This window comes from Microtus ochrogaster, linkage group LG9, assembly GCF_000317375.1.
Source record: "Microtus ochrogaster isolate Prairie Vole_2 linkage group LG9, MicOch1.0, whole genome shotgun sequence".
NCBI classification, from domain to species: Eukaryota; Metazoa; Chordata; class Mammalia; order Rodentia; family Cricetidae; genus Microtus; species Microtus ochrogaster.
In genome coordinates, this window is record NC_022034.1 from 4,385,132 (window position 1) to 4,393,493 (window position 8,362).

An 8,362-nucleotide genomic window follows, 5' to 3' on the forward strand; every position below is an offset into this window, starting at 1 on the left:
GCTGTTCATCACCTTAAAGTCAGTCTTCGACAAACTCTTGGGACATGGACAAATTGCAATCCATTTTGTGGTGGTGGTGGTGGTAGTGCAAATGAGGAGATCCTCTTGCCCCATTGCTGGGAGACTTTTCGTGTCCATCTGAAACCCATGAAGATGGCCTTTACTGTCCACATCTCCTTCAGCCTTCTGTCCTGAGCCTGCACAGAATTTCCCAATAAATTCTCCTCCCTATATTCTAGATTTCTCTAGCTGATCCTCGCAGGATCTCCAAACCCCTTCTATAAAGCAAAGTCTCCAGCATGCCTGGTGTAACTATAGCCAATGATCTCACTCCTGATACCAGTCTCTTGTATCAGTCAGCAATACCTCAAATAATCTACTATTAATGGTAAAATGTTTTCTTTTCAATGATAGTTTTGAAAGGTCTAATCTAAAATACAGAATACCACACCATTTAATGAGCAAGGGAACCAAGAAAATAAAGAAGGCAGACCCTCAAAGTCCCTTGAAGACATTAAGCAAAGGAAGATGGACCAGCTAAAGATCCATTAGCTCTTCTGTGGATTCTACTGACAGCTGGGTGGTCATCACGCCAGGCGTCCGTGACTCCCAGTGAGACAGCCCAGTGTGGTGTTCCCTTGAGTCCCGCTTGCTTGGCTGGTACAACTGTGACCACAGTGTGACTCATTGCTCCGTTATCGGCTCCTGCTGTCACTCACGGTCATCTTCAGCATCCACGGCCAACACTTTGTAAAAGGGAAATTTTCTAAGTAAAACAACGCTCGGGCTTGACTCTGTGGCAGTGACATCCAGCACCCCTAGTTTCCACCACAGTAACACAGTGACTTCGGGTAGGCACCACCAGAACTTCAGAGCTTGTAGGCCAGGAGGAAAGCCTAGCTCTCCTAGGACATAGTGTGGCTCGGAACAGACAAAGTTCAACAGAAAGTGGGGAAATCTCTTGGTCTTTTTTAAGAGCGAACCCCTTCTTTAGAAACGGCAGCAATCCTCTTTTGGACCAGTCAAGACAGATCGGTTTCCCACGGATGCCATTTGATCCTGGGACTTTGGAACACATTGATTTCTGCTGGAAAGGGCTTGGGTATGAGGGGGAATGGGCACTGTTGCTGGTCGTGTTCAGCACCACCGGCGGTGGGAAAACACTCTGCACACCGTGGACAGGAAGACAGGGAACCTAGTGGGGCTCACACAGCACACACCACATGCTCGCCTGCCTGACACACGCCCTGACAATCAAGCATCAGAGGCAACTGTGTGGACTAGTGAGCATCACCATGAGTCAGCTGGTGACAGGCGGAAGGGCTTTACCGCAGACTGTGCATCTTACCAAATCCTGGCAGAACTGGGGTCTCTGGCCAGAGAAGAACAGCAACATCTAACAGGAGATCCAAAGGATCCCTGCAAAGCTCCCCATGAAGTCACAGGCAGCAGGAGGGGTCTCACATCTATCTGCTATCAGGTCAGCTCTCTTTCAGTGCTGGAGCCACCTCGGAAGCCAGTAAACACCGGGACAATTCTACCACCAACATTGTCATCCCCAGCTGGGTGGTCTGAGGCAGAGCCCTCAGGACGACAGATGCCGAGAAGCCGGCAGGATTCCGAGCTCTGAGCCCTGGTCTGTCCAGGTATCAAAGAGATAGAGAGGCTTCCCTCTCCCCAGCTGAGCACACCAGCCGAGTGTTGAGTGGAAGGACAAACACTATACTTAGAAACTCACCATCTTCAAGGGCTCTTAAGTTTGAAAAAGAAGTTTAGTGAAGAGAACAGAAAATTCCCCACAAGAAAAAGATCAAAGTGTTTGTGCAGATGTGGACACGAGCACTGGCGTTCTGCACGCGTGGCACCTGGCTACTCCTGGACACTGCCACTGATGGCATCCGCTCTGAATGGCGCAGCGAGAAGCTGTAAAAACGGCTGTGTCCTCCTCCCGGGCCACAGCTGGGGCCCACGGGGGTCTGGAGAAGTCAAGGGTCTTTGTTCAAATTCCATCCTGTGCCTAGAGGATTGAGGATGCCAGCTCTTTGAGAGTTTTCTTTGGGGAGTGAAATACATACTTTACTAAATCAACAGATTACTAAGCATCTGGTGGTATGAAAACACAGAACCAAAACAAAACAAACCCCAAGAGATGTCTTTATTTAAAAATGCCTCTAACCATGTGCACATGTGGCTGGGCCACCTCTGTGTTACCAATCTTTTGAGTCCTGATGACTACAGAAAGATTATAAATGTCAGATTTTATGAGGCCATGGAAAAAAAAAAAAGATGCCCTGGCTCAAATATTCTAAACCATCGAATGTATGGACTCCATTACTCCGATCAGCGTAAGACCTGTCCAAGCAGCCTCGTGCACAGGACATTTAAAAAAACAGAAAAGCATTTCTGACATCATGCCATGCTGACACCTCTGGGGCAGATGGGCCAAGAAGCCGGATCTGGTTTCCAGCCTCAGGTAACTCATTCTCAGCCCCAAACACCTTGTTCAGAGCCATGGCACCTGGGAGGGGAGCCAACTCAAAGTCCGAGACAGAGGAGGGCCAGACGAGGAGGGAGGAGGTAGCACCTGACTTTCAGCGTCTTGTCATAGAGTAACGCCAGTGACCCCAGAGAACCCCTTCTGAACCCTGGTGTGACCCTCCTTGCCCCAGGGCAACCCCTCCAACTCTAGAGAGATACAAGCTGTTCTTGCTCATGTATAAGCCTGTCTGCTCCAGGAGAAAGAGACACAGGGGGCTCAAGGTCGTCCATGGTGACCCTCAAGGTCGTCTATGGTGACCCTCCCAGACTGACAGTCAATGATCCACAACTTTATCAGAGACACCCATTTGGTGAATGTTGGAATGTGACTTTCTCAGAAGGGGACTTATGTGGACAATGTACTATGATACTTGCTTTATAGATAAATTTGGCATGGGGTGTCAAAATTCTCAAAGCTGAGAGGGGACAGAATGAAGGCTCAGGTCTTCCCACCCCGAATTGTTCCCATAGCCATGCACTGTGCCCTCGCCCCATTGTGGAAGGATACTTACAGGATAACAGACGAAGGAAAGTCTGGAGCACACTCCCTCCCTTGTGGTAGCTTCAGGCCCAGACCTCGTGACTCTGGGAAGGAGAGACTGAAGACCACCACAGTCCTGTCTGTGCTCGTGGTTTCTTGGGACCTAGAACTGTCTCTGCAAATGAAGTCTGTTCTTTGAAACTCCAGAGGCCCAGGCAGTCTGGGCAAGAGTGACTGCTTCCTTGACATTGTTAGTAGAGGCTGACAGCCTCATACAGCTAGGACCAGGCAGCCACCTGAGAGAAACTGGCGTCTGTAGGATTGTAGGGGTAACCCCAGGCTTCCCCTAGTCCCCTCAGCCAGGACACCAGCAACGGCCTCCAAGAAGGTCCTGAAAACAGCTGGCCCCATACCCAACTTCGTCTGGAGGAACTGGGTTTCTAGACAACTGCAGGAGGTGGCGGACCCTGAAGGGAAGGACCAATCATTTGTGGAAGAAAAGCAAGGTGACTCTGCCATCCCCGGTATCTTGCCTGTGCCTTGTGGGTTCTGTCCTCACACTGGCTCCTAGGACCATACCCAAATAACCACACCTCTGAGTCACTGGCTGGCCCCAGATGGCAGCCTTGTACTGAATGCTGAAGCTGGACTCAGGGGGGCAAGCTTGTACTCCCAGCAAGTGATTCAAACTTGTATCTCTTGTCTCTCATATCCAGGAGAGCTGGGTCTCAAGTTTGGGGTGAAACGCTGATGTGGTGACCATGTCCACTCAGTGTTCCCAATATCTGCACCTGCCTTGTATTTCCTCTGCAGTTGGTGGCCCAGGTCCTCTTCCTCGGGAGAACTGAACTCACCACTGTCCTTGCTCCATCTCTCATTCCAAGAAGAAACAATACCACATCCCCTCGGCTTTCATGGTTTGAAAACTGGAGCCATTTCCACCTTACAGAATTCCAATGTTGGCTGCTAAGACCTCCTGGAAGCACCTAATCTCCTGTTTCCGTTGTCTCGTCCACTAATCTTTCTTGCTAATAGAAGTAAGGGGAAATGATAACCGGGCTGGCTAACTCTGTGATAACGCTGTGAGCTCACAGGCAACAAAAGTTTAGGACTGGGTGGGGTCCAGGTTCATCGTGAAGGTGATAAGAAGCCTTGCAGAAGCACTGGGTGTAATGAAATCAGTGAGCCAATGGGGTCCCTGGCATGGGTGCTGCACCCAACTCACCCCTGCTTGACCCTAGCTGGGCTTAGCCCTTGCTAAACTTGACCCTCGCTCTGCCCTGGCTTCACTGACCCTCTCTCGGCTTTTCTCTCGCTAGGTTGTGCCCGCTTGGCCCTGCCTGTTCTCAGCTCTGCTTGGCTCTAGCCTGGCACAGCTTGGTTCTTCTCTTGCATAAAGGAGAGGAGCCTACCTCAGGCTCAGGCCTGACTCGGAGGGAATCCGCGCCACCTCCTAGCCTAGATCTTAGCTGGAACTGAGGTTGTTCATTTGAGTTTCTGCTGTCCACATTCCTAAGCTGAAAGAACAAAGACCCATCTTCCCTGGAGGCCATGGTTCTCTCTGAAAGGGGCCCAAAGACGTGGCCTCTGGGTAAGCGGAGAGCCAGCTGAACTGAGGGGAGAGTTCTCATTACCAGTAAGTCAACACAGGTGTGCATTAATCGCTGCCAGGCAGGTGACGGTTTGTTTTCTTTTCCCTCCACAATCATCCTTTTTATTCACTTCAGCTCAGATCTAAGCCCTCATCCCAGCGTGGATCAAGGAGGAAATGTCACCTGGCACTTGTTAGGTATTAAGTTTCCTTATCAATAACCGCCTGCCCGCCCAGTTCATCCTGCCCTCGGGCACCTGCAAGGCCATAAAAGACTGTTAGAAAAGCCACCAGCCTGGAGCCCCCCAGAGGACTACGGCTGAGGGCCGGTTGCCTGCTCTTGCTGGGTGCACACCACATCAAAGCAAACTGCTTCTAAGTAGCAAATACAGCCATAAAACCCATGAAAAGCCCTGTTCGCTTTGCTCCAGCCACAGGCTGCTCCACATCAGGTGCAGACACCGGGGAGGGCACTCTAGGTGACAGTCGTCCATGGAGGAGATGAGCACTGAGTGGGAGGTGGGGAAGCCAGCTGGAGGAGGCAGACCCAAGAGGTGACCAAGGCTGAATGAAGCACAGGCCTTCAGGAAGAGGGACTGGGCTGTTGATCCTCGTCTAGATAAAGTATTGTCACCTTCTCACCATGAACTACGTCTTGGGCCAGTGTCTGGCCTCAGGTGACATTTGTGAGAGCTCAGGTCAGTCTCCAGTCACCTGTAAATGTGATCAGGTGTGAATGTGTGGGGTTGTGCATGTGTCTGTGAATGTGCATGCATACAAGGATTTTGTAAGTATGCTCATATATGCATGCTTATGCACAGAGATGTATGTGTGTGTATGCGTGTGCGTCCTTGTGTGAAGGGTGAGTGTGAGTGTGCATGTATATCTGTGGGTGTTTTTGTATATTTCCATGTTCGGGGATATCTTTAAATGTGCACACAAGTATTTACATGGTATCCCAAGGGCCTGATGCCTGATCTGGCGATTGGTTCTGGAATTTTCTAGTCTTTGTGCTCTTCACAGCTTGTGTCTTTACAGCACTGACCACGGAACGTTTCCCAGGAATCTGCCTGTCCCCCCACCCCCATGCCCTTCCCAGGGCATCAGGTAAACTCAGACAGACATTTTTTCTTCATTCCTCACTTCTCCTAACCCACTGGGCACATCCAGCCAGAGTGGCCTAGGGACTGTACTATTCTTTTCAGAACCGATAAAAGGAAAATTGGTAAAGGGGAAAATCAAACCTTTTACTGTGACCATTAGTATTTTTGAAGAAGCAGAGAACATCCTAGGTTCTTCGCACCAGGAGCTGTGATTATCCAGTTCCATGGCCATTGCAGGGATCAGTTTCCCCACTGAGGGTTGTGGAGCCCTGAGCACACCTGTCCTGAAACCCCAGTGCCATCTAGTGGTGCACAGCTGCTTGCTCCTGCAGATGGCCAGGTGCTTGTCCCCAGCCTCTTGCTAGGAACTGAAGTTTGTCACCCGGATGTCACAATCAGAATTCCAACTCCCAGTTCCTGTGAATATGAGCTTGGTTGGGAACAGGGCCTTAGCTGTTGTAAAGTGAGAACAGTCATACTGGAGCCAGAGTCAGGCTAGGGGACAAGAAGGGAGGAGACACCAGATAGAGCACCTGAATTAATTTCTAGAAGGTTCTCTGTTGCCAGATCGTGCAAACCTTGAATACATTCAAATCATCCACCTATCAGGGCCACAGGAGGCTTAAGGTTCCAAAGCTCTAGAGGGGTCCTGCGGTGATGCATCTTGTTCTAACCCTCAGGCAACAGGGACATTGTCCAGACATGGAAATGTCCAGTAGGTGTTTGCATCCAACCGCATGGAACCTCCTGTCTTCTGCTCTGTTCCCTTGTTCAGATTTTCTGGGCTAGAACCATGTTGACCGAGTGTGGCTTCTGCCTCTTTGTTTTGCCAATGACAGAAAGGTCAGACACGCTTGCATTTTCTAACCAAAGTATTCATTACGCACCAGTTTTGCAAAAATAACAATTCATTTGTGTGGCATTTATCTAAGTCACAAAGCCCTGAACCGCTGACCTTCAAGAACCAAGGAGGATGACGGGGGCCCTCAGGCGTTGCTGGCCAGCACGCCCACTCCCGGCCGCAGTTTGCCGAGGATATCTCAAAACCCTGCCCTGACCACTCCAGTTCTTCAATGGACTTCACATCTGACTCTACCTAGGGCAAAGTAGACAAACAGCTGCTCCCCAGGACGGTGGGCCTCCCTGTAGCTTTGCAAACAGGACTGGAAGCCACGTGTATAGAGCTCACAGGCTTTGCTTCTGCTGTGTCAACAGACTAGGCGCTACTTTTCTGTCTCCCACAGGAAGGCTCCCCTCGGAACCAAGTCAGCCCTCAGGAGGGCCCCAATCTGCATGGATCCAGAGTGCCCCCTGGTGGCACTACTCTCAAGCCGGTCATTTCAGGAGCAAGTGCTTGAATGACTCCACTCCGGGAGTCTCCAAGCAACTGCAGCTTCCCATGGTCACGGACCCACTTAGGAGCAATAAATGCAACGCAAACTGCTGGCAGGCCTCCTAGCAAAAATGAGAAACCCCAGTTGGTGTCGGTTATGATCAACACGGCATCTCCAGCCATAAGGCAGCCCTGGGCTCACTATCTCACTGATCCTTGTACCAAGCTTTATTACCATAAAAATATGTAAGTCACAGGGTCATACATAAATTTCAATTAATTTCTAGGGTAAGGAATCTGCATAGAGGTCCACTGGAGTTCATGAAGTGGGAACATGGTTTTTGGCAGGGATCCTGTGTGAAAGCCTTCAGAATTTGTCACAACTGTTGGCCTGCTCGTGGAAATGTAGGTACTTTGTTCTGCGTGCTCATGACACCCAGTTTAATACGGCACCTTTCTCCATAGCTAGGATGAGGCCAGCACCAGCTTCCCCAGCTGTCCAGAGCGTGGCTTTTTTTCTCTGCAGAGTGTTTTGTCCTGTTTAGCACAGAATGGAATCAACACGATGTGGGGAGATAGAACCACCTGCCTTTGTAGAAAAAGCCTAGCCTTTGGAGTTGGAACAAGCAGGCCTTGAAAACCTGGGTTTACTCACTGTGGTGAGTAACATCGCAGAGCTGGGCAGTAAACCATGCACTCAGGTCTTGGCATCATCTCTTCCCTGGGACGGGGCCGCTGGTTTCGGTGCGGCTGACTCCGTGTAGCGCAGGATACTCGTGTAAGCAAAGGTGATGTTTCTTAACAGGCCACACGGAGTCAGCTTTACAGATTGTCCCAGTGAGCAGCAAGAAGAGAGTGGTAGCCTCATAGATGGCGAGCCAGCGGGGGAGTGGGACCCGGCTACCTGAGGCATTCTTCAGGGACCATAGGTGCGAGGTGCCAGGGTAAAGACCGAGGCCCAGTGCCGCTGCTCCGCGGGCAACAAGAGAGACGGTAAACAATCATGGCTCACTTCCTTTTGGCTCAGCACTTTAGAAATCCCTGGTTAGTGGTCCTGAGAGCCAACCAGACCACTCCAGCCTCACCCATTCTCCCCGGAGGCAATTCCTTTCTCCCGAGTTTAGGTTCTGCCTGGAAATGCCAGTGGGTCTGTAAGCAGAGAAAGAGAGAGAAAGGGATGGTAAGGTGAGGGCTTATCCCAGCATGGCAAAGGAGAGAGACACAGAGACACAGAGAGAGACAGAGACAGAGAGAGACAGAGACAGAGAGAGACAGAGACACAGAGAGAGACAGAGACACAGAGAGAGACAGAGACA